The sequence below is a fragment of the Microcebus murinus genome, chromosome 11, assembly GCF_040939455.1.
Source record: "Microcebus murinus isolate Inina chromosome 11, M.murinus_Inina_mat1.0, whole genome shotgun sequence".
Lineage (NCBI taxonomy): Eukaryota > Metazoa > Chordata > Mammalia > Primates > Cheirogaleidae > Microcebus > Microcebus murinus.
The window spans coordinates 101,955,086-101,982,500 of record NC_134114.1 but is presented as its reverse complement, the minus strand read 5'-3'; the positions used below and the strand labels follow the sequence as shown (position 1 = coordinate 101,982,500).

General features: G+C 59.8%; 5 non-coding genes across 5 annotated transcripts; all 5 read left to right on the top strand.

Moving 5' to 3' along the window:
- Positions 1-8,393: 8,393 nt before the first annotated feature.
- On the top strand, positions 8,394-8,512 carry LOC142873825 (5S ribosomal RNA). The gene has a single exon (XR_012921798.1). It is a non-coding gene; the product is annotated as a 5S ribosomal RNA (ribosomal RNA).
- A 3,836-nt stretch (positions 8,513-12,348) lies between these two features.
- LOC142873823 (5S ribosomal RNA) lies at positions 12,349-12,467 on the top strand. The gene has a single exon (XR_012921796.1). It is a non-coding gene; the product is annotated as a 5S ribosomal RNA (ribosomal RNA).
- Positions 12,468-16,295: 3,828 nt separating this feature from the next.
- LOC142873822 (5S ribosomal RNA) lies at positions 16,296-16,414 on the top strand. The gene has a single exon (XR_012921795.1). It is a non-coding gene; the product is annotated as a 5S ribosomal RNA (ribosomal RNA).
- Positions 16,415-20,214: 3,800 nt separating this feature from the next.
- LOC142873821 (5S ribosomal RNA) lies at positions 20,215-20,333 on the top strand. Its single transcript, XR_012921794.1, has one exon. It is a non-coding gene; the product is annotated as a 5S ribosomal RNA (ribosomal RNA).
- A 3,803-nt stretch (positions 20,334-24,136) lies between these two features.
- LOC142873820 (5S ribosomal RNA) lies at positions 24,137-24,255 on the top strand. The gene has a single exon (XR_012921793.1). It is a non-coding gene; the product is annotated as a 5S ribosomal RNA (ribosomal RNA).
- Positions 24,256-27,415: the final 3,160 nt, after the last annotated feature.

The following is a 27,415-nucleotide window of genomic DNA, read 5'->3' as shown; positions in this document are numbered from 1 at the left end:
AACGTTACTCAAACACAAAACAGACCCTTTCCCTTGCTTTGACCTTGAGTCTTACCCAGACTCTAACGCTGACCATGACCCTGACCCTGACCTTGACCGTAACCATGACCCTTACCCTGACCTTGAAGCTGACCCTGACCTTGACCCTGACGTCAAACCTAACCCTAACCCTAACTCTAACCCTAACCGTAGCTCTGCATTGAACCCTTACACTTACCTTAACAATTCTGCTAACTGAAACCCTACCCTAACCATTACTCTAACATTACTCTAACCCGAACACTGACCCTGAACCTGGTTTGACCTTGACCCTGACCCTGACTTTGAATGTAACCATGACCCCGACCCTTACCTTGACCCTGATCATAACGCTAACCCTAAGTCTAACCCTAACCCAAGCTCTACATTCAACCCTTACCCTAACCAAACCAGAACCCTAACAGTAACCCTACCCTAACCATAACCCTAACCCTAACCTTACTTTAACCCGAACACTGACCCTGACCCTGTCGTTGACCTTGACCCTGACACAGATCCTAATGCTAACCATGACCCTGACCATGACCTTGAATGTAACCATGACACTGACCATTACCTTGACGCTGACCCTGACCGTAAACCTAACCCTAACCCAAACATTAACCTTAACCCTTGGTATGTATTTAACACTTACACTAACCTTAACCATAACCCTAACCGTACCACTAGCATAACCCTAACTCTAACCTTAATCTAACCCAAACACTGACCCTGACCCAGGTTTTGCGCTTGACCCTGATCCAGACCCTAAAGCTAACCATGACCCTGATCCTGACTTTGACCTTAACCATGACTCTGACCCTGACCTTGAAGCTGACACTGACCTTGACCGTGACCCTATCCCTAACCCTAACTCTACCCCTAACCTTAGCTCTGCATTTAACCCTTACCGTAACCTTAACCATAACCCTAACCGTAACCCTACCCTAACCCTTACCTTAACTCTAACCTTACTCTAACCCGAACACTGACCCTAACCCAGGCTTTGACCATGACCCTGACCCTGACCCGAACGCTAACCAAAACCCTCACCCTGACCTTGACCATACCCATGACTCCTACCCTGACCTTGACGCTGACACTGACCTTGACCGTGACCCTATCCCTAACTCTAACCCTAACCCTAGCTCTGCATTGAACCCTTACCCTAACCTTAACCATAACCCTAACAGTAACCCTACCCTATCCCTAACGTTACTCAAACCCAAACACAGACGTTGACCCTTCCTTTGACCTTGCGTCTTACCCAGACACTAACGCTAACCATTACCCTGATCCTGACCTTGCCCGTAACCATGACCCTTACACTGAATTTGAAGCTGACCCGGACCTTGACCCTGACCCCAAACCTAAGCCTAACACTAACTCTGACCCTAAACCTAGCTCTGCATTGAACCCTTACCCTAACCTTAACCATAACCCTAACCGTAACCCTACCCTAACCCTAACTGTAACCTTATTCTAACCCGAACACTGACCCTGACCTTGCCTTTGACCTTGAGCCTGAACCTGACCCTAACGCTAACCATGACCCTGACCCGGAACTTGACCATAACCATGATGCTGACCCTGACCTTGACCCTGACCCTAACCCTAAACCTAACTCTAAACCTAACCCTAGCTCTGCATTTAACCGTTACGCTAACCTTAACCATAACCCTAACCATAACCCTACCCTAACCCTAACTATAACCTTACTCTAACCCGAACACTGACCCTGAACCAGACTTTCACCTTGACCCTGACCGAGACCCAAACGCTAACCATGATTCTGACACTGACACTGACCGTAACCATGACCCTGACCCTAAATTTGTCACTGACCCTGACTTTGACCCTGACCCTAAACCTAACCCTAACTATAACCCTAACCCTAGCTCTGCATTTAACCTTTACCCTATCTTAACCATAACCCTAACCATAACCCTACCCTAACTCGATCCCTAACCGTAACAGTACTCTAACCCGAACACTGACGCTGACCCTGCCTTTGACCTTGACTCTGACCCAGAATCTAACGCTAATTTTGACCCTGATCATGACCTTGAACGTAACCATGACCCTGACACTGACATTGAGGCTGACCCTGACCTTGACCCGGACCCTAAACCTAACCCTAACCCTAACTGTAACCCTAACCCTAGCTCTGCATTTAACACTTACCCTAACATTAACCATAACCCTAACCGTATCCCTACCCTAACCCTAACCCTAACCCAAACTCGAACCTTATCTAACCAGACCACTGACCCTGACCCTGTCTTTGACCTTGACCCTGACCCAGACCTAACGCTAACCATGACCCTGACCATGAACTTGAATGTAACCATGACACTGACCATGACCTTGACGCTGACCCTGACCCTAAAACTAACCCTAACCCTAACTGTAACCTTAACCCTAGGTCTGCATTTAACCCTTACTCTAACCATATCCATAACCCTAACTGTAACCCTACCCTAACCCTAACTGCAACCTTACTGTAACCGGAACACTGACCCTGAGCTTGCGTATGACCTTGACCATGACCCTGACCTTCACGCTAACCATGACCGTGATCCTGACCTTGACCGTTACCATGACCCTGACGCTGACCTTGACGCTGACCCAGACCATGACCCTGACCGTAAACATAACCCTAACTCTAACCCTACCCTAGCTCTGCATTTAACCTTTACCCTATCTTAACCATAACTCTAACCGTAACCCTACCATAACTCTATCCCTAATCCTAACCTTACAGTAACCCGAACACTGACTCGGACCTTGCCTTTGACCTTGACCCTGACCCTGACCCTAATGCTACCATGACCGTGGTCCTGACCTTGACTGTAACCATGACCCAGACCATGACCTTGACGGTGACCCTGACCTTGACCCTGAACCTAACACTAACCCTAACGCTAACCCTAACCCTAGCTCTGCATTTGACCTTTACCCTCCCTTACCCATAACCCTAACCGTAACCCTACCCTAACTCGATCCCTAACCCGAACCTTACTCTAACTCAAACACTGACCCTGACCCTGGTTTGACCTTGACTCTAACCCAGACCCTAAGGCTAACCATGACTCTGAACATGACCTTGAATGTAACCATGACCCTGACCCTGACCTTGACGCTGACCCTAATCTTGACCCTGACCCTAAACCTAACCGTAACCCTAACTGTAACCCTAACCCTAGCTCTGCTTTTAACCCTTACCATAAGATTAACCATAACCTTAACCATATCCCTACCCTAACCCTAAACGTAACCCTAACTCTAACCTTACTCTAAACCGAACACTGACCCTGACCCTGTCTTTGAACTTGATCCTGACACTGACCCTCACGCTATCCATGACCCTGACCCTGACCTTGACCATAACGATGACCCTGACGCTGACCTTGAAGCTGACCCTGACCTTGACCCCGACCCTAACCCTAAATCTAACTCTAAACCTAAACCTAGCTCTGCATTTAACCGTTACGCTAACCTTAACCCTAACCCTAAACGTAACCCTACCCTAACCCTAACTCTAACCTTACTCTAACCCAAACACTGACCCTGACACAGGCTTTCACCTTTACTCTGACCGAGACCCAAATGCTAACCATGAACCTGACACTTGACCCTGACCGTAACCATGACCCTGACCCTGAATTTGACGCTGATCCTGACCTTGACCTTTACCCTAACCCTAACCCTAACTCTAACCCTAACCCTAGCTCTGCATTTAACCTTTACCCGATCTTAACCATAACCCTAACCGTAACCCTACCCTAACTCGATCCCTAACCTTAACCTTACTCTCACCCGAACACTGAACCAGACCCTGCCTTTGACCTTGACCCTGACCCTTACCCTAACGCTAACCATGACCGTGATCCTGACCTTGACCGTAACCATGACCCTGAAATGACGCTGACCCAGACCTTGACCCTGACCCTAACCCTAATGCTAAATCTAACCCTAACCCTAGCTCTGCATTTGACCCTTACCCTACCATAACCATAACCCTAACCTTAACCCTACCCTAAATTGATGTCTAACCCTAACCTAACTCTAACTCGAACACTGACCCTGACCATGGTTTGACCTTGACTCTGACACAAACCCTAACGCTAACCATGACCCTGACCATGACCGTGAATGTAACCATGACCCTGACCCTGACCTTGATGCTGAACCTATTCTTGACCCTGACCCTAAACCTAACCTTAACCCTAACTGTAACCCTAACCCTAGCTCTGCATTTAACCCTTTCCCTAACATTAACCATAACCCTAACAATATCCCTACCCTAACCCTAAACCTAACCCTAAATCTAACCTTACTCTAAACCGACCACTGACCCTGACCCTGTCTTTGACCTTGATCATGACCCTGACCCTAACGCTAGCCATGACCCTGACCCTTACCTTGACGCTGACCTTCGCGGGTCCAGCCGTGGAGGCGTATCTTGTGTGAGTGTGAGTGAGTGAGTGTGAGTGTGAGTGTGTGTGTGTGTGTTGTCTGTGTGTCTGTGTGTCTGTGTGTGTAGAGAGACAGCACCCCACCCCGGCCCGCCCATCCCTACCCGCCACGCCCCGCCCCACCCGTCACCCCTGTCCCATCCCTCGAAGCCCGACCAACCCGGCCGGCAAACTCAACAGGCCCCCAAGGGGCGTGGGGCGGGAGGAGGCGGCAGGGAAGCGCAGAGAGGCTCGGCTTCTTGAGCGGGGCAGGGGTGCCCTCCACCGTCTACGGCCACACCACCCCGAACGCGCCCCATCTCGTCTGATCTCGGAAGCTAAGCAGGGTCGGGCCTGGGAATACTGGGTGCCATAGGCTTCTTCTTCTTTTTTTGGCCTCTTGTTCTGTCCCCTTTCTGGGAGCGCCACGGAGGCCCGGGATGGGGGTCACCCCCACCCTCAGCGCCCGCTGCGGTGCCTGGAGCCCCAGCCCGCACCCTGGTGCCTCCTCTCATCCCGAGCCGCGACACCGCCGCCACGTGGCAGCATGCGTGGCATCTGGACTGTCAGGTCTCAGACCAAAAGTCTGCTATGTGGGAACCGACACGCTGGAGGAAACCTTGAGAGTCTAAGAGGGGAGGGAGTTGCAGGAGAAGGCCAGGATGTCATTTTGAGGGAGTATGTGACCAGAACTCGTCCCGTGGCGTTTGGGGTTCTATGGGCTACACGCAGGAATCTTTGGTGGTGGCACCTGATGTTGGGGGATCCGGAGTCACATCCAGACATGCTCCACAGGCCTCCTTTTACTTTTCTCTTCGGATTCATTATTTTCAAAAAGGGTCTCTTATCTCTATTAGTGCATTTTCTTTTCTCTCTGTTTTCAAGCAGATGATGGGAGTCCAAGTATTAAGGTGACATGTGTTGCCCGTGCCCCCCTCTCCCCTGTGTTCTTATTCATTTACCTCTAATGTTGTTCCAGCGTATTGTGGGGGCACCAATGTTAAGGTCGGGCACATCGCCCTCTCCCCGCCTCCCCCCTCGGGTCAGAGATTCAAGTGCGCCCATCCCCCAGTCGGTGCCCACCCACCCCATTCCTAATGGAAGTGTATGCCCATTCCCTCCCCACGCCCGCCCGACACCCACCCGATGAAGGTGATTCCTCTGTGTCCACTTAGGTGTCCATCGGTTGGTACCCATTTGCTGGTGAGCGCGAGCACGTGGTGCTCGTGTGTCCATTCTTGGGATACTTGGCTTACTGGAACGGGTTCCAGCTCTGGCCAGGAGAACCACGAGAGGTGCCCTCTCACCGCTGCTCCTCATAGCCGAATAGCACTCCGTGGTGATCACGCGCCACATTTTATTTATGCACTCGTGGGTCGATGGGCACTCGGGTCGCTTCCAAGTCTTTGCGATTGTGACTTGTGCCCTGACTCTAACCCTAACCCTTACCCAGCCCGTCTTCTCAACGGCCCCTGCCTGACTGACTCCTTCCCGCCCGGCCTGTCACCTGTCACCGTCCTCTGCCCCTGCCTGACACGCTCCTCCCCGCCCGGCCCGTCACCTCGGCCCCTGCCTGACACGCTCCTCCCCGCCCGGGCTGTCACCGTCCTCGGCCCCTGCCTGACGGGGCTCCTCCATCGCCTGGGCCTTCCAAGGGCTTGGTGTGGACGCTGGTTCCAGGACGCCCTCCCAGGAACCCGGTAGCAGGGCGGCCGCGGCGTCTCGCACAACCCAACCGTCCGCCGGCCGGCCGCCCGTCCCTAAGTGGCCTGCGGGGGACGTGCTCCCGCTGTGCCGTGGGGGCCCAGCCTGGTGTCTTCTCTGAGGCCCCGAGGCTGCCGCTCCCCGCAAGGGGAGAGCCGCGGAGGTGGGGACCGCCTCCTCATGGGGATGTACACCCAGCTCTCCACGTCTGATTCCGGGGCTCTCTGTCCTGCCAGAAGGCCCAGCTGGCCTGCGGGTCCTTAGAGTGGCAAAAACATCCGAAAACTGAGATTGAGGGTCTGGTGGGTGTCTGCACTTTTGTGCTGGGCACCCCAGGGAGGCCCGGGGGCTGGCTGGACAACGCAGTCGGCTGGGCTGGGGGGGGGGTTTGGAGGAGCAACTGATGCCCTTTGCACTTTGGGTAGCAAGTGTCTGAGGTGTCTCTGGGCCCTGCGCCAGGTGGGGGCGGGGGCGGGGGCGGGGTGGGAGGAGGATGAGGAGGAGGAGGACGAGGAGGAGGAGGAGGAGGCAAGGAGGAGGAGGAGGCGGGAAGGGCTGTGGCCTGCAGTCGTGTTCCCCGGGGTGGCACAGCATGTGGCTTCTTCCACGGGCTGCTTGGCCTGGGCTCCCTGCACCTGGGCCTTTGGAGGACTGGCCCTGTGCTTGCCAACACTTCCTGCAGGGACCCAGAGCTGGGAGGTTGCATCTCTCAGCCCTGGGTCGGGCAGAGCCCCAGCGGGCCCTGCCCACAACCTCTCTCAGCACGGGTCCCTCAGAAGGCTCCTTTGGGACCAGGATTCTCTTGCGGGTGACTCTTTAAGGTCTGGCCCCTGGATGGAGGGGCACCAGGAGTAGAGGAGCAGGAAGGGGAAGGGGGTGGCCATGCGAGGGGACACTTTCAGGCCAAGTCCCAGCTCCAGCCTGATCCTCCTGGGAACCCTGGGGTGTACATCACACCTCCTGGTTGCCCTGCTCTGAGACAAGGAGCCGGGCTTCGCATTCCCACAGCAGCCAGTCGTGGGCTGAGGACACCTGGGGCGTTGGGAACTCCCTGGCTTCTCCTTGGATTAACATCTGGAGCTGCTTGGGAATTGTGCCGCCACACACACCCGAGTGCAGGTGTCTTCTGCACAGACCGCGGGCCTGGCTCTTCTGAATGCCGCTAGCTCGCCACCCACCCACGGGTGAACCTGGTCAGGGTACTTTCTGTCAGGGGCAGACTCTGATCCGGGCGGGCTACCGGTGTCTCTGTTTGCTCCTTTCTTTCTTCCATTTCGGGAAAGGCTTCCTTACTGGGTGTGGAAATCTCCTATGCCTTTCCTCGCCTATTCTGTCAGCTTTCAAATTCTCTTTCAGTTGCCACCCTCACAGATGGATTAGGAAACTCTTTCCGGTGCACTCATTAGTGAAATGACCTCAATGACGCTGGAATCCAATATCTAGTCGCCGATTTTTAGCGAGTCCACACGCCAGGGTGGTTGGGGTCCAATGCAGCCCCGGCCAGGCCCAGGCCCCTTGGACTGGGCCACAGGAGGACACAGAGGAGGGTCCCGGCCCCCACGGTAGCGTTGCCGGCAGTTCTCCAAGGGCTTGGGGGTTTTCCAGAGGGAGGAGATGGAGGGGACTGATTTCTTCAGCGCCCCACAAACCACGCCACCCCACCCCACCCAAGGGACACATCCCGAGAGAGAGATGCCCCATACACTCGCTCCCCTCCCCTGTGCGCTGTGCCCCAGCCCTGGCCCGGGGGAATAGGCGGCCGCCCGGCCACAGGGTGGGGGGCGCAACTGAAAGGGGTTGTGGGGGAGGGCGGCCCCTGGCTGGGGTCAAAGGGCGAGCGCCCCGCCCACCCGTGCGCAGTCAGCGCGCTGGGGGTGGGGGCGGGGAGGTGAAGGAGGCCAGGCGAGGAGAGGAGGGGGGCTGGAAGGTCTCCACCTTGGCGGGTCCAGCCGTGGAGGCGCATCTTGTGTGAGTGTGAGTGAGTGAGTGAGTGTGAGTGTGTGTGTATAGAGAGACAGCCCCCAACCCCGGCCCGCCGCTCCCTGCCCGCCCCGCCTGTCACCCCCGTCCCTCGGAGCCCGCCGGACCCGGCCGGCGAACTCAACAGGCCCGGCCCGGCGCGGGTCAGCGCCGGCGCGGGGCCTGGGGCGGGAGGAGGCGGCGGGGAAGCGCAGAGAGGCTCGGCTTCTTGAGCGGGGCAGGGGCGCCCTCCCCGTCCACGGCCACACCACCCTGAACGCGCCCGATCTCGTCTGATCTCGGAAGCTAAGCAGGGTCGGGCCTGGTTAGAACTTGGATGGGAGACCGCCCGGGAATACCGGGTGCCGTAGGCTTCTTCTTTTTTTCTTTTTTTTTTTTTTGCCTCTGGTTCTGTCGCGTTTCTGGGAGTGCGGGGGCGGCCCGGGGTGGGGGTGACCCCCACCCTCAGCGCCCGCCGCGGTGCCTGGCGCCCCAGCCCGCACTGTGGGGCCTCCTCTTGTCCCGAGCCGCCACACCGCCGCCACGCGGCAGCATGCGTGGCTTCTGGACTGTCAGGTCTCAGACCAAAGGTCTGCTCTGTGGGAACCGACACGCTGGAGGAAACCTTGAGAGTCTGAGAGGGGAGGGAGTTCCCGAAGAAGGCCAGGATGTCATTTTGAGGGAGTATGTGACCAGAACTCCTCCCGTTGCTTTTGGGGTTCTATGGGCTACACGTAGGAATCTTTGGTGGTGGCACCTGATGTTGGGGGATCCGGAGTCACACCCCGACCTGCTCCACAGGCCTCCTTTTACTTTTCTCTTCGGATTCATTATTTATTTATTTATTTATTTATTTATTTATTTATTTATTTTTTGAGACAGAGTCTCGGTTTGTTGCCCAGGCTAGAGTGAGTGCCGTGGCGTCAGCCTAGCTCACAGCAACTTCAAACTCCTGGGCTCGAGTGATCCTTCTGCCTCAGCCTCCCGGGTAGCTGGGACTACAGGCATGCGCCACCATGCCCAGCTAAATTTTTATATATATATCAGTTGGCCAATTCATTTCTTTCTATTGATAGTAGAGACGGGGTCTCGCTCTTGCTCAGGCTGGTTTTGAACACCTGACCTTGAGCAATCCGCCCGCCTCGGCCTCCCAAGAGCTAGGATTACAGGCGTGAGCCACAGCGCCCGGCCGGATTCATTATTTTTAAAAAGTGTCTCTTATCTCTATTATTGCATTTTCTTTTCTCTCTCTTTTCAAGCAGATGATGGGAGTCCAAGTATTAAGGTGACATGTGTTGCCCGTGCCCCCCTCTCCCCCCCCCCGTGTTCTTATTCATTTACCTCTCATGTTGTTCCAGCGTATTGTGGGGGTACCAATGTTAAGGTCGGGTGCGTTGCCCTCTCCCAGCCTCCCCCCTCGGGTCAGAGCTTCAAGTGCGCCCATCCCCCAGTCGGTGCGCACCCACCCCATTCCTAATGGATGTGTATGCCCATCCCCTCCCCCCACCCGCCCGACACCCACCCGATGAAGGTGATTCCTCTGTGTCCACTTAGGTGTCCATCGGTTCGTACCCATTTGCTGGTGAGCGCGAGCACGTGGTGCTCGTGTGTCCATTCTTGGAATGCTTGGCTTACTGGAACGGGTTCCAGCTCTGGCCAGGAGAACCACGAGAGGTGCCCCCTCACCGCTGCTCCTCACAGCCGAATAGCACTCCGTGGTGTCCACGCGCCACATTTCATTTACGCACTCGTGGGTCGATGGGCACTCGGGTCGCTTCCAGGTCTTTGCGATTGTGACTTGTGTCCTGACTCTAACCCTAACCCTTACCCAGCCCGTCTCCTCCACGGCCCCTGCCTGACTGACTCCATCCCGCCCGGCCTGTCACCTGTCACCGTCCTCTACCCCTGCCTGACACGCTCCTCCCCGCCCGGGCCGTCACCGTCCTCGGCCCCTGCCTGACGGGGCTCCTCCGTCGCCTGGGCCTTCCAAGGGCTTGGTGTGGACGCTGGTTCCAGGACGCCCTCCCAGGAACCCGGTAGCAGGGCGGCCGCGGCGTCTCGCACAACCCAACCGTCCGCCGGCCGGCCGCCTGTCCCTAAGTGGCCTGCGGGGGACGTGCTCCCGCTGTGCCGTGGGGGCCCAGCCTGGTGCCTTCTCTGAGGCCCCGTGGCTGCCGCTCCCCGCAAGGGGAGAGCCGCGGAGGTGGGGACCGCCTCCTCATGGGGACGTACACCCAGCTCTCCAGGTCGGATTCCGGGGCTCTCTGTGCTGCCAGAAGGCCCAGCTGGCCTGCGGGTCCTTAGAGTGGCAAAAACATCCGAAAACTGAGATTGAGGGTCCGGTGGGTGTCTGCACTTTTCTGCTGGGCGCCCCAGGGAGGCCTGGGGGCTGGCTGGACAACGCGGTCTGCTGGGCTGGGTGGGGGGGTTTGGAGGAGCAACTGATGCCCTTTGCACTTTGGGTAGCAAGTGTCTGAGGTGTCTCTGGGCCCTGCGCCAGGTGGGGGCGGGGGCGGGGTGGGAGGAGGAGGAGGAGGAGGCGGGAAGGGCTGTGGCCTGCAGTCGTGTTCCCCGGGGTGGCACAGCATGTGGCTTCTTCCACGGGCTGCTTGGCCTGGGCTCCCTGCACCTGGGCCTTTGGAGGACTGGCCCTGTGCTTGCCAACACTTCCTGCAGGGACCCAGAGCTGGGAGGTTGCATCTCTCAGCCCTGGGTCGGGCAGAGCCCCAGCGGGCCCTGCCCACAACCTCTCTCAGCACGGGTCCCCCAGAAGGCTCCTTTGGGACCAGGATTCTCTTGCGGGTGACTCTTTAAGGTCTGGCCCCTGGATGGAGGGGCACCAGGAGTAGAGGAGCAGGAAGGGGAAGGGGGTGGCCATGCGAGGGGACACTTTCAGGCCAAGTCCCAGCTTCAGTCTGATCCTCCTAGGAACCCCGGTGTGGACATCACACCTCCTGGTTGCCCTGCTCTGAGACAAGGAGCCGGGCTTCGCATTCCCACAGCAGCCAGTCGTGGGCTGAGGACACCTGGGGCGTTGGGAACTCCCTGGCTTCTCCTTGGATTAACATCTGGAGCTGCTTGGGAATTGTGCCGCCACACACACCCGAGTGCAGGTGTCTTCTGCACAGACCGCGGGCCTGGCTCTTCTGAATGCCGCTAGCTCGCCACCCACCCACGGGTGAACCTGGTCAGGGTACTTTCTGTCAGGGGCAGACTCTGATCCGGGCGGGCTACCGGTGTCTCTGTTTGCTCCTTTCTTTCTTCCATTTCGGGAAAGGCTTCCTTACTGGGTGTGGAAATCTCCTATGCCTTTCCTCGCCTATTCTGTCAGCTTTCAAATTCTCTTTCAGTTGCCACCCTCACAGATGGATTAGGAAACTCTTTCCGGTGCACTCATTAGTGAAATGACCTCAATGACGCTGGAATCCAATATCTAGTCGCCGATTTTTAGCGAGTCCACACGCCAGGGTGGTTGGGGTCCAATGCAGCCCCGGCCAGGCCCAGGCCCCTTGGACTGGGCCACAGGAGGACACAGAGGAGGGTCCCGGCCCCCACGGTAGCGTTGCCGGCAGTTCTCCAAGGGCTTGGGGGTTTTCCAGAGGGAGGAGATGGAGGGGACTGATTTCTTCAGCGCCCCACAAACCACGCCACCCCACCCCACCCAAGGGACACATCCCGAGAGAGAGATGCCCCATACACTCGCTCCCCTCCCCCGTGCGCTGTGCCCCAGCCCTGGCCCGGGGGAATAGGCGGCCGCCCGGCCACAGGGTGGGGGGCGCAACTGAAAGGGGTTGTGGGGGAGGGCGGCCCCTGGCTGGGGTCAAAGGGCGAGCGCCCCGCCCGCCCGTGCGCAGTCAGCGCGCTGGGGGTGGGGGGCGGGGAGGTGAAGGAGGCCAGGCGAGGAGAGGAGGGGGGCTGGAAGGTCTCCACCTTGGCGGGTCCAGCCGTGGAGGCGCATCTTGTGTGAGTGTGAGTGAGTGAGTGAGTGTGAGTGTGTGTGTATAGAGAGACAGCCCCCAACCCCGGCCCGCCGCTCCCTGCCCGCCCCGCCTGTCACCCCCGTCCCTCGGAGCCCGCCGGACCCGGCCGGCGAACTCAACAGGCCCGGCCCGGCGCGGGTCAGCGCCGGCGCGGGGCCTGGGGCGGGAGGAGGCGGCGGGGAAGCGCAGAGAGGCTCGGCTTCCTGAGCGGGGCAGGGGCGCCCTCCGCCGTCCACGGCCACACCACCCTGAACGCGCCCGATCTCGTCTGATCTCGGAAGCTAAGCAGGGTCGGGCCTGGTTAGAACTTGGATGGGAGACCGCCCGGGAATACCGGGTGCCGTAGGCTTCTTCTTTTTTTATTTTTTTTTTTTTTGCCTCTGGTTCTGTCGCGTTTCTGGGAGTGCGGGGGCGGCCCGGGGTGGGGGTGACCCCCACCCTCAGCGCCCGCCGCGGTGCCTGGCGCCCCAGCCCGCACTGTGGGGCCTCCTCTTGTCCCGAGCCGCCACACCGCCGCCACGCGGCAGCATGCGTGGCTTCTGGACTGTCAGGTCTCAGACCAAAGGTCTGCTCTGTGGGAACCGACACGCTGGAGGAAACCTTGAGAGTCTGAGAGGGGAGGGAGTTCCCGAAGAAGGCCAGGATGTCATTTTGAGGGAGTATGTGACCAGAACTCCTCCCGTTGCTTTTGGGGTTCTATGGGCTACACGTAGGAATCTTTGGTGGTGGCACCTGATGTTGGGGGATCCGGAGTCACACCCCGACCTGCTCCACAGGCCTCCTTTTACTTTTCTCTTCGGATTCATTATTTATTTATTTATTTATTTATTTATTTATTTTTTGAGACAGAGTCTCGGTTTGTTGCCCAGGCTAGAGTGAGTGCCGTGGCGTCAGCCTAGCTCACAGCAACTTCAAACTCCTGGGCTCGAGTGATCCTTCTGCCTCAGCCTCCCGGGTAGCTGGGACTACAGGCATGCGCCACCATGCCCAGCTAAATTTTTATATATATATCAGTTGGCCAATTCATTTCTTTCTATTGATAGTAGAGACGGGGTCTCGCTCTTGCTCAGGCTGGTTTTGAACACCTGACCTTGAGCAATCCGCCCGCCTCGGCCTCCCAAGAGCTAGGATTACAGGCGTGAGCCACAGCGCCCGGCCGGATTCATTATTTTTAAAAAGTGTCTCTTATCTCTATTATTGCATTTTCTTTTCTCTCTCTTTTCAAGCAGATGATGGGAGTCCAAGTATTAAGGTGACATGTGTTGCCCGTGCCCCCCTCTCCCCCCCCCCGTGTTCTTATTCATTTACCTCTCATGTTGTTCCAGCGTATTGTGGGGGTACCAATGTTAAGGTCGGGTGCGTTGCCCTCTCCCAGCCTCCCCCCTCGGGTCAGAGCTTCAAGTGCGCCCATCCCCCAGTCGGTGCGCACCCACCCCATTCCTAATGGATGTGTATGCCCATCCCCTCCCCCCACCCGCCCGACACCCACCCGATGAAGGTGATTCCTCTGTGTCCACTTAGGTGTCCATCGGTTCGTACCCATTTGCTGGTGAGCGCGAGCACGTGGTGCTCGTGTGTCCATTCTTGGAATGCTTGGCTTACTGGAACGGGTTCCAGCTCTGGCCAGGAGAACCACGAGAGGTGCCCCCTCACCGCTGCTCCTCACAGCCGAATAGCACTCCGTGGTGTCCACGCGCCACATTTCATTTACGCACTCGTGGGTCGATGGGCACTCGGGTCGCTTCCAGGTCTTTGCGATTGTGACTTGTGTCCTGACTCTAACCCTAACCCTTACCCAGCCCGTCTCCTCCACGGCCCCTGCCTGACTGACTCCATCCCGCCCGGCCTGTCACCTGTCACCGTCCTCTACCCCTGCCTGACACGCTCCTCCCCGCCCGGGCCGTCACCGTCCTCGGCCCCTGCCTGACGGGGCTCCTCCGTCGCCTGGGCCTTCCAAGGGCTTGGTGTGGACGCTGGTTCCAGGACGCCCTCCCAGGAACCCGGTAGCAGGGCGGCCGCGGCGTCTCGCACAACCCAACCGTCCGCCGGCCGGCCGCCTGTCCCTAAGTGGCCTGCGGGGGACGTGCTCCCGCTGTGCCGTGGGGGCCCAGCCTGGTGCCTTCTCTGAGGCCCCGTGGCTGCCGCTCCCCGCAAGGGGAGAGCCGCGGAGGTGGGGACCGCCTCCTCATGGGGACGTACACCCAGCTGTCCAGGTCGGATTCCGGGGCTCTCTGTGCTGCCAGAAGGCCCAGCTGGCCTGCGGGTCCTTAGAGTGGCAAAAACATCCGAAAACTGAGATTGAGGGTCCGGTGGGTGTCTGCACTTTTCTGCTGGGCGCCCCAGGGAGGCCTGGGGGCTGGCTGGACAACGCGGTCTGCTGGGCTGGGTGGGGGGGTTTGGAGGAGCAACTGATGCCCTTTGCACTTTGGGTAGCAAGTGTCTGAGGTGTCTCTGGGCCCTGCGCCAGGTGGGGGCGGGGGCGGGGTGGGAGGAGGAGGAGGAGGAGGCGGGAAGGGCTGTGGCCTGCAGTCGTGTTCCCCGGGGTGGCACAGCATGTGGCTTCTTCCACGGGCTGCTTGGCCTGGGCTCCCTGCACCTGGGCCTTTGGAGGACTGGCCCTGTGCTTGCCAACACTTCCTGCAGGGACCCAGAGCTGGGAGGTTGCATCTCTCAGCCCTGGGTCGGGCAGAGCCCCAGCGGGCCCTGCCCACAACCTCTCTCAGCACGGGTCCCCCAGAAGGCTCCTTTGGGACCAGGATTCTCTTGCGGGTGACTCTTTAAGGTCTGGCCCCTGGATGGAGGGGCACCAGGAGTAGAGGAGCAGGAAGGGGAAGGGGGTGGCCATGCGAGGGGACACTTTCAGGCCAAGTCCCAGCTTCAGTCTGATCCTCCTAGGAACCCCGGTGTGGACATCACACCTCCTGGTTGCCCTGCTCTGAGACAAGGAGCCGGGCTTCGCATTCCCACAGCAGCCAGTCGTGGGCTGAGGACACCTGGGGCGTTGGGAACTCCCTGGCTTCTCCTTGGATTAACATCTGGAGCTGCTTGGGAATTGTGCCGCCACACACACCCGAGTGCAGGTGTCTTCTGCACAGACCGCGGGCCTGGCTCTTCTGAATGCCGCTAGCTCGCCACCCACCCACGGGTGAACCTGGTCAGGGTACTTTCTGTCAGGGGCAGACTCTGATCCGGGCGGGCTACCGGTGTCTCTGTTTGCTCCTTTCTTTCTTCCATTTCGGGAAAGGCTTCCTTACTGGGTGTGGAAATCTCCTATGCCTTTCCTCGCCTATTCTGTCAGCTTTCAAATTCTCTTTCAGTTGCCACCCTCACAGATGGATTAGGAAACTCTTTCCGGTGCACTCATTAGTGAAATGACCTCAATGACGCTGGAATCCAATATCTAGTCGCCGATTTTTAGCGAGTCCACACGCCAGGGTGGTTGGGGTCCAATGCAGCCCCGGCCAGGCCCAGGCCCCTTGGACTGGGCCACAGGAGGACACAGAGGAGGGTCCCGGCCCCCACGGTAGCGTTGCCGGCAGTTCTCCAAGGGCTTGGGGGTTTTCCAGAGGGAGGAGATGGAGGGGACTGATTTCTTCAGCGCCCCACAAACCACGCCACCCCACCCCACCCAAGGGACACATCCCGAGAGAGAGATGCCCCATACACTCGCTCCCCTCCCCCGTGCGCTGTGCCCCAGCCCTGGCCCGGGGGAATAGGCGGCCGCCCGGCCACAGGGTGGGGGGCGCAACTGAAAGGGGTTGTGGGGGAGGGCGGCCCCTGGCTGGGGTCAAAGGGCGAGCGCCCCGCCCGCCCGTGCGCAGTCAGCGCGCTGGGGGTGGGGGGCGGGGAGGTGAAGGAGGCCAGGCGAGGAGAGGAGGGGGGCTGGAAGGTCTCCACCTTGGCGGGTCCAGCCGTGGAGGCGCATCTTGTGTGAGTGTGAGTGAGTGAGTGAGTGTGAGTGTGTGTGTATAGAGAGACAGCCCCCAACCCCGGCCCGCCGCTCCCTGCCCGCCCCGCCTGTCACCCCCGTCCCTCGGAGCCCGCCGGACCCGGCCGGCGAACTCAACAGGCCCGGCCCGGCGCGGGTCAGCGCCGGCGCGGGGCCTGGGGCGGGAGGAGGCGGCGGGGAAGCGCAGAGAGGCTCGGCTTCCTGAGCGGGGCAGGGGCGCCCTCCGCCGTCCACGGCCACACCACCCTGAACGCGCCCGATCTCGTCTGATCTCGGAAGCTAAGCAGGGTCGGGCCTGGTTAGAACTTGGATGGGAGACCGCCCGGGAATACCGGGTGCCGTAGGCTTCTTCTTTTTTTATTTTTTTTTTTTTTGCCTCTGGTTCTGTCGCGTTTCTGGGAGTGCGGGGGCGGCCCGGGGTGGGGGTGACCCCCACCCTCAGCGCCCGCCGCGGTGCCTGGCGCCCCAGCCCGCACTGTGGGGCCTCCTCTTGTCCCGAGCCGCCACACCGCCGCCACGCGGCAGCATGCGTGGCTTCTGGACTGTCAGGTCTCAGACCAAAGGTCTGCTCTGTGGGAACCGACACGCTGGAGGAAACCTTGAGAGTCTGAGAGGGGAGGGAGTTCCCGAAGAAGGCCAGGATGTCATTTTGAGGGAGTATGTGACCAGAACTCCTCCCGTTGCTTTTGGGGTTCTATGGGCTACACGTAGGAATCTTTGGTGGTGGCACCTGATGTTGGGGGATCCGGAGTCACACCCCGACCTGCTCCACAGGCCTCCTTTTACTTTTCTCTTCGGATTCATTATTTATTTATTTATTTATTTATTTATTTATTTTTTGAGACAGAGTCTCGGTTTGTTGCCCAGGCTAGAGTGAGTGCCGTGGCGTCAGCCTAGCTCACAGCAACTTCAAACTCCTGGGCTCGAGTGATCCTTCTGCCTCAGCCTCCCGGGTAGCTGGGACTACAGGCATGCGCCACCATGCCCAGCTAAATTTTTATATATATATCAGTTGGCCAATTCATTTCTTTCTATTGATAGTAGAGACGGGGTCTCGCTCTTGCTCAGGCTGGTTTTGAACACCTGACCTTGAGCAATCCGCCCGCCTCGGCCTCCCAAGAGCTAGGATTACAGGCGTGAGCCACAGCGCCCGGCCGGATTCATTATTTTTAAAAAGTGTCTCTTATCTCTATTATTGCATTTTCTTTTCTCTCTCTTTTCAAGCAGATGATGGGAGTCCAAGTATTAAGGTGACATGTGTTGCCCGTGCCCCCCTCTCCCCCCCCCCGTGTTCTTATTCATTTACCTCTCATGTTGTTCCAGCGTATTGTGGGGGTACCAATGTTAAGGTCGGGTGCGTTGCCCTCTCCCAGCCTCCCCCCTCGGGTCAGAGCTTCAAGTGCGCCCATCCCCCAGTCGGTGCGCACCCACCCCATTCCTAATGGATGTGTATGCCCATCCCCTCCCCCCACCCGCCCGACACCCACCCGATGAAGGTGATTCCTCTGTGTCCACTTAGGTGTCCATCGGTTCGTACCCATTTGCTGGTGAGCGCGAGCACGTGGTGCTCGTGTGTCCATTCTTGGAATGCTTGGCTTACTGGAACGGGTTCCAGCTCTGGCCAGGAGAACCACGAGAGGTGCCCCCTCACCGCTGCTCCTCACAGCCGAATAGCACTCCGTGGTGTCCACGCGCCACATTTCATTTACGCACTCGTGGGTCGATGGGCACTCGGGTCGCTTCCAGGTCTTTGCGATTGTGACTTGTGTCCTGACTCTAACCCTAACCCTTACCCAGCCCGTCTCCTCCACGGCCCCTGCCTGACTGACTCCATCCCGCCCGGCCTGTCACCTGTCACCGTCCTCTACCCCTGCCTGACACGCTCCTCCCCGCCCGGGCCGTCACCGTCCTCGGCCCCTGCCTGACGGGGCTCCTCCGTCGCCTGGGCCTTCCAAGGGCTTGGTGTGGACGCTGGTTCCAGGACGCCCTCCCAGGAACCCGGTAGCAGGGCGGCCGCGGCGTCTCGCACAACCCAACCGTCCGCCGGCCGGCCGCCTGTCCCTAAGTGGCCTGCGGGGGACGTGCTCCCGCTGTGCCGTGGGGGCCCAGCCTGGTGCCTTCTCTGAGGCCCCGTGGCTGCCGCTCCCCGCAAGGGGAGAGCCGCGGAGGTGGGGACCGCCTCCTCATGGGGACGTACACCCAGCTGTCCAGGTCGGATTCCGGGGCTCTCTGTGCTGCCAGAAGGCCCAGCTGGCCTGCGGGTCCTTAGAGTGGCAAAAACATCCGAAAACTGAGATTGAGGGTCCGGTGGGTGTCTGCACTTTTCTGCTGGGCGCCCCAGGGAGGCCTGGGGGCTGGCTGGACAACGCGGTCTGCTGGGCTGGGTGGGGGGGTTTGGAGGGGCAACTGATGCCCTTTGCACTTTGGGTAGCAAGTGTCTGAGGTGTCTCTGGGCCCTGCGCCATGTGGGGGCGGGGGCGGGAAGGGCTGTGGCCTGCAGTCGTGTTCCCCGGGGTGGCACAGCATGTGGCTTCTTCCACGGGCTGCTTGGCCTGGGCTCCCTGCACCTGGGCCTTTGGAGGACTGGCCCTGTGCTTGCCAACACTTCCTGCAGGGACCCAGAGCTGGGAGGTTGCATCTCTCAGCCCTGGGTCGGGCAGAGCCCCAGCGGGCCCTGCCCACAACCTCTCTCAGCACGGGTCCCCCAGAAGGCTCCTTTGGGACCAGGATTCTCTTGCGGGTGACTCTTTAAGGTCTGGTCCCTGGATGGAGGGGCACCAGGAGTAGAGGAGCAGGAAGGGGAAGGGGGTGGCCATGCGAGGGGACACTTTCAGGCCAAGTCCCAGCTTCAGTCTGATCCTCCTAGGAACCCCGGTGTGGACATCACACCTCCTGGTTGCCCTGCTCTGAGACAAGGAGCCGGGCTTCGCATTCCCACAGCAGCCAGTCGTGGGCTGAGGACACCTGGGGCGTTGGGAACTCCCTGGCTTCTCCTTGGATTAACATCTGGAGCTGCTTGGGAATTGTGCCGCCACACACACCCGAGTGCAGGTGTCTTCTGCACAGACCGCGGGCCTGGCTCTTCTGAATGCCGCTAGCTCGCCACCCACCCACGGGTGAACCTGGTCAGGGTACTTTCTGTCAGGGGCAGACTCTGATCCGGGCGGGCTACCGGTGTCTCTGTTTGCTCCTTTCTTTCTTCCATTTCGGGAAAGGCTTCCTTACTGGGTGTGGAAATCTCCTATGCCTTTCCTCGCCTATTCTGTCAGCTTTCAAATTCTCTTTCAGTTGCCACCCTCACAGATGGATTAGGAAACTCTTTCCGGTGCACTCATTAGTGAAATGACCTCAATGACGCTGGAATCCAATATCTAGTCGCCGATTTTTAGCGAGTCCACACGCCAGGGTGGTTGGGGTCCAATGCAGCCCCGGCCAGGCCCAGGCCCCTTGGACTGGGCCACAGGAGGACACAGAGGAGGGTCCCGGCCCCCACGGTAGCGTTGCCGGCAGTTCTCCAAGGGCTTGGGGGTTTTCCAGAGGGAGGAGATGGAGGGGACTGATTTCTTCAGCGCCCCACAAACCACGCCACCCCACCCCACCCAAGGGACACATCCCGAGAGAGAGACGCCCCATACACTCGCTCCCCTCCCCCGTGCGCTGTGCCCCAGCCCTGGCCCGGGGGAATAGGCGGCCGCCCGGCCACAGGGTGGGGGGCGCAACTGAAAGGGGTTGTGGGGGAGGGCGGCCCCTGGCTGGGGTCAAAGGGCGAGCGCCCCGCCCACCCGTGCGCAGTCAGCGCGCTGGGGGTGGGGGCGGGGAGGTGAAGGAGGCCAGGCGAGGAGAGGAGGGGGGCTGGAAGGTCTCCACCTTGGCGGGTCCAGCCGTGGAGGCGCATCTTGTGTGAGTGTGAGTGAGTGAGTGAGTGTGAGTGTGTGTGTATAGAGAGACAGCCCCCAACCCCGGCCCGCCGCTCCCTGCCCGCCCCGCCTGTCACCCCCGTCCCTCGGAGCCCGCCGGACCCGGCCGGCGAACTCAACAGGCCCGGCCCGGCGCGGGTCAGCGCCGGCGCGGGGCCTGGGGCGGGAGGAGGCGGTGGGGAAGCGCAGAGAGGCTCGGCTTCCTGAGCGGGGCAGGGGCGCCCTCTGCCGTCCACGGCCACACCACCCTGAACGCGCCCGATCTCGTCTGATCTCGGAAGCTAAGCAGGGTCGGGCCTGGTTAGAACTTGGATGGGAGACCGCCCGGGAATACCGGGTGCCGTAGGCTTCTTCTTTTTTTATTTTTTTTTTTTTTTGCCTCTGGTTCTGTCGCGTTTCTGGGAGTGCGGGGGCGGCCCGGGGTGGGGGTGACCCCCACCCTCAGCGCCCGCCGCGGTGCCTGGCGCCCCAGCCCGCACTGTGGGGCCTCCTCTTGTCCCGAGCCGCCACACCGCCGCCACGCGGCAGCATGCGTGGCTTCTGGACTGTCAGGTCTCAGACCAAAGGTCTGCTCTGTGGGAACCGACACGCTGGAGGAAACCTTGAGAGTCTGAGAGGGGAGGGAGTTCCCGAAGAAGGCCAGGATGTCATTTTGAGGGAGTATGTGACCAGAACTCCTCCCGTTGCTTTTGGGGTTCTATGGGCTACACGTAGGAATCTTTGGTGGTGGCACCTGATGTTGGGGGATCCGGAGTCACACCCCGACCTGCTCCACAGGCCTCCTTTTACTTTTCTCTTCGGATTCATTATTTATTTATTTATTTATTTATTTATTTATTTTTTGAGACAGAGTCTCGGTTTGTTGCCCAGGCTAGAGTGAGTGCCGTGGCGTCAGCCTAGCTCACAGCAACTTCAAACTCCTGGGCTCGAGTGATCCTTCTGCCTCAGCCTCCCGGGTAGCTGGGACTACAGGCATGCGCCACCATGCCCAGCTAAATTTTTATATATATATCAGTTGGCCAATTCATTTCTTTCTATTGATAGTAGAGACGGGGTCTCGCTCTTGCTCAGGCTGGTTTTGAACACCTGACCTTGAGCAATCCGCCCGCCTCGGCCTCCCAAGAGCTAGGATTACAGGCGTGAGCCACAGCGCCCGGCCGGATTCATTATTTTTAAAAAGTGTCTCTTATCTCTATTATTGCATTTTCTTTTCTCTCTCTTTTCAAGCAGATGATGGGAGTCCAAGTATTAAGGTGACATGTGTTGCCCGTGCCCCCCTCTCCCCCCCCCCCCGTGTTCTTATTCATTTACCTCTCATGTTGTTCCAGCGTATTGTGGGGGTACCAATGTTAAGGTCGGGTGCGTTGCCCTCTCCCAGCCTCCCCCCTCGGGTCAGAGCTTCAAGTGCGCCCATCCCCCAGTCGGTGCGCACCCACCCCATTCCTAATGGATGTGTATGCCCATCCCCTCCCCCCACCCGCCCGACACCCACCCGATGAAGGTGATTCCTCTGTGTCCACTTAGGTGTCCATCGGTTCGTACCCATTTGCTGGTGAGCGCGAGCACGTGGTGCTCGTGTGTCCATTCTTGGAATGCTTGGCTTACTGGAACGGGTTCCAGCTCTGGCCAGGAGAACCACGAGAGGTGCCCCCTCACCGCTGCTCCTCACAGCCGAATAGCACTCCGTGGTGTCCACGCGCCACATTTCATTTACGCACTCGTGGGTCGATGGGCACTCGGGTCGCTTCCAGGTCTTTGCGATTGTGACTTGTGTCCTGACTCTAACCCTAACCCTTACCCAGCCCGTCTCCTCCACGGCCCCTGCCTGACTGACTCCATCCCGCCCGGCCTGTCACCTGTCACCGTCCTCTACCCCTGCCTGACACGCTCCTCCCCGCCCGGGCCGTCACCGTCCTCGGCCCCTGCCTGACGGGGCTCCTCCGTCGCCTGGGCCTTCCAAGGGCTTGGTGTGGACGCTGGTTCCAGGACGCCCTCCCAGGAACCCGGTAGCAGGGCGGCCGCGGCGTCTCGCACAACCCAACCGTCCGCCGGCCGGCCGCCTGTCCCTAAGTGGCCTGCGGGGGACGTGCTCCCGCTGTGCCGTGGGGGCCCAGCCTGGTGCCTTCTCTGAGGCCCCGTGGCTGCCGCTCCCCGCAAGGGGAGAGCCGCGGAGGTGGGGACCGCCTCCTCATGGGGACGTACACCCAGCTGTCCAGGTCGGATTCCGGGGCTCTCTGTGCTGCCAGAAGGCCCAGCTGGCCTGCGGGTCCTTAGAGTGGCAAAAACATCCGAAAACTGAGATTGAGGGTCCGGTGGGTGTCTGCACTTTTCTGCTGGGCGCCCCAGGGAGGCCTGGGGGCTGGCTGGACAACGCGGTCTGCTGGGCTGGGTGGGGGGGTTTGGAGGGGCAACTGATGCCCTTTGCACTTTGGGTAGCAAGTGTCTGAGGTGTCTCTGGGCCCTGCGCCATGTGGGGGCGGGGGCGGGAAGGGCTGTGGCCTGCAGTCGTGTTCCCCGGGGTGGCACAGCATGTGGCTTCTTCCACGGGCTGCTTGGCCTGGGCTCCCTGCACCTGGGCCTTTGGAGGACTGGCCCTGTGCTTGCCAACACTTCCTGCAGGGACCCAGAGCTGGGAGGTTGCATCTCTCAGCCCTGGGTCGGGCAGAGCCCCAGCGGGCCCTGCCCACAACCTCTCTCAGCACGGGTCCCCCAGAAGGCTCCTTTGGGACCAGGATTCTCTTGCGGGTGACTCTTTAAGGTCTGGTCCCTGGATGGAGGGGCACCAGGAGTAGAGGAGCAGGAAGGGGAAGGGGGTGGCCATGCGAGGGGACACTTTCAGGCCAAGTCCCAGCTTCAGTCTGATCCTCCTAGGAACCCCGGTGTGGACATCACACCTCCTGGTTGCCCTGCTCTGAGACAAGGAGCCGGGCTTCGCATTCCCACAGCAGCCAGTCGTGGGCTGAGGACACCTGGGGCGTTGGGAACTCCCTGGCTTCTCCTTGGATTAACATCTGGAGCTGCTTGGGAATTGTGCCGCCACACACACCCGAGTGCAGGTGTCTTCTGCACAGACCGCGGGCCTGGCTCTTCTGAATGCCGCTAGCTCGCCACCCACCCACGGGTGAACCTGGTCAGGGTACTTTCTGTCAGGGGCAGACTCTGATCCGGGCGGGCTACCGGTGTCTCTGTTTGCTCCTTTCTTTCTTCCATTTCGGGAAAGGCTTCCTTACTGGGTGTGGAAATCTCCTATGCCTTTCCTCGCCTATTCTGTCAGCTTTCAAATTCTCTTTCAGTTGCCACCCTCACAGATGGATTAGGAAACTCTTTCCGGTGCACTCATTAGTGAAATGACCTCAATGACGCTGGAATCCAATATCTAGTCGCCGATTTTTAGCGAGTCCACACGCCAGGGTGGTTGGGGTCCAATGCAGCCCCGGCCAGGCCCAGGCCCCTTGGACTGGGCCACAGGAGGACACAGAGGAGGGTCCCGGCCCCCACGGTAGCGTTGCCGGCAGTTCTCCAAGGGCTTGGGGGTTTTCCAGAGGGAGGAGATGGAGGGGACTGATTTCTTCAGCGCCCCACAAACCACGCCACCCCACCCCACCCAAGGGACACATCCCGAGAGAGAGACGCCCCATACACTCGCTCCCCTCCCCCGTGCGCTGTGCCCCAGCCCTGGCCCGGGGGAATAGGCGGCCGCCCGGCCACAGGGTGGGGGGCGCAACTGAAAGGGGTTGTGGGGGAGGGCAGCCCCTGGCTGGGGTCAAAGGGCGAGCGCCCCGCCCACCCGTGCGCAGTCAGCGCGCTGGGGGTGGGGGCGGGGAGGTGAAGGAGGCCAGGCGAGGAGAGGAGGGGGGCTGGAAGGTCTCCACCTTGGCGGGTCCAGCCGTGGAGGCGCATCTTGTGTGAGTGTGAGTGAGTGAGTGAGTGTGAGTGTGTGTGTATAGAGAGACAGCCCCCAACCCCGGCCCGCCGCTCCCTGCCCGCCCCGCCTGTCACCCCCGTCCCTCGGAGCCCGCCGGACCCGGCCGGCGAACTCAACAGGCCCGGCCCGGCGCGGGTCAGCGCCGGCGCGGGGCCTGGGGCGGGAGGAGGCGGTGGGGAAGCGCAGAGAGGCTCGGCTTCCTGAGCGGGGCAGGGGCGCCCTCTGCCGTCCACGGCCACACCACCCTGAACGCGCCCGATCTCGTCTGATCTCGGAAGCTAAGCAGGGTCGGGCCTGGTTAGAACTTGGATGGGAGACCGCCCGGGAATACCGGGTGCCGTAGGCTTCTTCTTTTTTTATTTTTTTTTTTTTTTGCCTCTGGTTCTGTCGCGTTTCTGGGAGTGCGGGGGCGGCCCGGGGTGGGGGTGACCCCCACCCTCAGCGCCCGCCGCGGTGCCTGGCGCCCCAGCCCGCACTGTGGGGCCTCCTCTTGTCCCGAGCCGCCACACCGCCGCCACGCGGCAGCATGCGTGGCTTCTGGACTGTCAGGTCTCAGACCAAAGGTCTGCTCTGTGGGAACCGACACGCTGGAGGAAACCTTGAGAGTCTGAGAGGGGAGGGAGTTCCCGAAGAAGGCCAGGATGTCATTTTGAGGGAGTATGTGACCAGAACTCCTCCCGTTGCTTTTGGGGTTCTATGGGCTACACGTAGGAATCTTTGGTGGTGGCACCTGATGTTGGGGGATCCGGAGTCACACCCCGACCTGCTCCACAGGCCTCCTTTTACTTTTCTCTTCGGATTCATTATTTATTTATTTATTTATTTATTTATTTATTTTTTGAGACAGAGTCTCGGTTTGTTGCCCAGGCTAGAGTGAGTGCCGTGGCGTCAGCCTAGCTCACAGCAACTTCAAACTCCTGGGCTCGAGTGATCCTTCTGCCTCAGCCTCCCGGGTAGCTGGGACTACAGGCATGCGCCACCATGCCCAGCTAAATTTTTATATATATATCAGTTGGCCAATTCATTTCTTTCTATTGATAGTAGAGACGGGGTCTCGCTCTTGCTCAGGCTGGTTTTGAACACCTGACCTTGAGCAATCCGCCCGCCTCGGCCTCCCAAGAGCTAGGATTACAGGCGTGAGCCACAGCGCCCGGCCGGATTCATTATTTTTAAAAAGTGTCTCTTATCTCTATTATTGCATTTTCTTTTCTCTCTCTTTTCAAGCAGATGATGGGAGTCCAAGTATTAAGGTGACATGTGTTGCCCGTGCCCCCCTCTCCCCCCCCCCCCGTGTTCTTATTCATTTACCTCTCATGTTGTTCCAGCGTATTGTGGGGGTACCAATGTTAAGGTCGGGTGCGTTGCCCTCTCCCAGCCTCCCCCCTCGGGTCAGAGCTTCAAGTGCGCCCATCCCCCAGTCGGTGCGCACCCACCCCATTCCTAATGGATGTGTATGCCCATCCCCTCCCCCCACCCGCCCGACACCCACCCGATGAAGGTGATTCCTCTGTGTCCACTTAGGTGTCCATCGGTTCGTACCCATTTGCTGGTGAGCGCGAGCACGTGGTGCTCGTGTGTCCATTCTTGGAATGCTTGGCTTACTGGAACGGGTTCCAGCTCTGGCCAGGAGAACCACGAGAGGTGCCCCCTCACCGCTGCTCCTCACAGCCGAATAGCACTCCGTGGTGTCCACGCGCCACATTTCATTTACGCACTCGTGGGTCGATGGGCACTCGGGTCGCTTCCAGGTCTTTGCGATTGTGACTTGTGTCCTGACTCTAACCCTAACCCTTACCCAGCCCGTCTCCTCCACGGCCCCTGCCTGACTGACTCCATCCCGCCCGGCCTGTCACCTGTCACCGTCCTCTACCCCTGCCTGACACGCTCCTCCCCGCCCGGGCCGTCACCGTCCTCGGCCCCTGCCTGACGGGGCTCCTCCGTCGCCTGGGCCTTCCAAGGGCTTGGTGTGGACGCTGGTTCCAGGACGCCCTCCCAGGAACCCGGTAGCAGGGCGGCCGCGGCGTCTCGCACAACCCAACCGTCCGCCGGCCGGCCGCCTGTCCCTAAGTGGCCTGCGGGGGACGTGCTCCCGCTGTGCCGTGGGGGCCCAGCCTGGTGCCTTCTCTGAGGCCCCGTGGCTGCCGCTCCCCGCAAGGGGAGAGCCGCGGAGGTGGGGACCGCCTCCTCATGGGGACGTACACCCAGCTGTCCAGGTCGGATTCCGGGGCTCTCTGTGCTGCCAGAAGGCCCAGCTGGCCTGCGGGTCCTTAGAGTGGCAAAAACATCCGAAAACTGAGATTGAGGGTCCGGTGGGTGTCTGCACTTTTCTGCTGGGCGCCCCAGGGAGGCCTGGGGGCTGGCTGGACAACGCGGTCTGCTGGGCTGGGTGGGGGGGTTTGGAGGGGCAACTGATGCCCTTTGCACTTTGGGTAGCAAGTGTCTGAGGTGTCTCTGGGCCCTGCGCCATGTGGGGGCGGGGGCGGGAAGGGCTGTGGCCTGCAGTCGTGTTCCCCGGGGTGGCACAGCATGTGGCTTCTTCCACGGGCTGCTTGGCCTGGGCTCCCTGCACCTGGGCCTTTGGAGGACTGGCCCTGTGCTTGCCAACACTTCCTGCAGGGACCCAGAGCTGGGAGGTTGCATCTCTCAGCCCTGGGTCGGGCAGAGCCCCAGCGGGCCCTGCCCACAACCTCTCTCAGCACGGGTCCCCCAGAAGGCTCCTTTGGGACCAGGATTCTCTTGCGGGTGACTCTTTAAGGTCTGGTCCCTGGATGGAGGGGCACCAGGAGTAGAGGAGCAGGAAGGGGAAGGGGGTGGCCATGCGAGGGGACACTTTCAGGCCAAGTCCCAGCTTCAGTCTGATCCTCCTAGGAACCCCGGTGTGGACATCACACCTCCTGGTTGCCCTGCTCTGAGACAAGGAGCCGGGCTTCGCATTCCCACAGCAGCCAGTCGTGGGCTGAGGACACCTGGGGCGTTGGGAACTCCCTGGCTTCTCCTTGGATTAACATCTGGAGCTGCTTGGGAATTGTGCCGCCACACACACCCGAGTGCAGGTGTCTTCTGCACAGACCGCGGGCCTGGCTCTTCTGAATGCCGCTAGCTCGCCACCCACCCACGGGTGAACCTGGTCAGGGTACTTTCTGTCAGGGGCAGACTCTGATCCGGGCGGGCTACCGGTGTCTCTGTTTGCTCCTTTCTTTCTTCCATTTCGGGAAAGGCTTCCTTACTGGGTGTGGAAATCTCCTATGCCTTTCCTCGCCTATTCTGTCAGCTTTCAAATTCTCTTTCAGTTGCCACCCTCACAGATGGATTAGGAAACTCTTTCCGGTGCACTCATTAGTGAAATGACCTCAATGACGCTGGAATCCAATATCTAGTCGCCGATTTTTAGCGAGTCCACACGCCAGGGTGGTTGGGGTCCAATGCAGCCCCGGCCAGGCCCAGGCCCCTTGGACTGGGCCACAGGAGGACACAGAGGAGGGTCCCGGCCCCCACGGTAGCGTTGC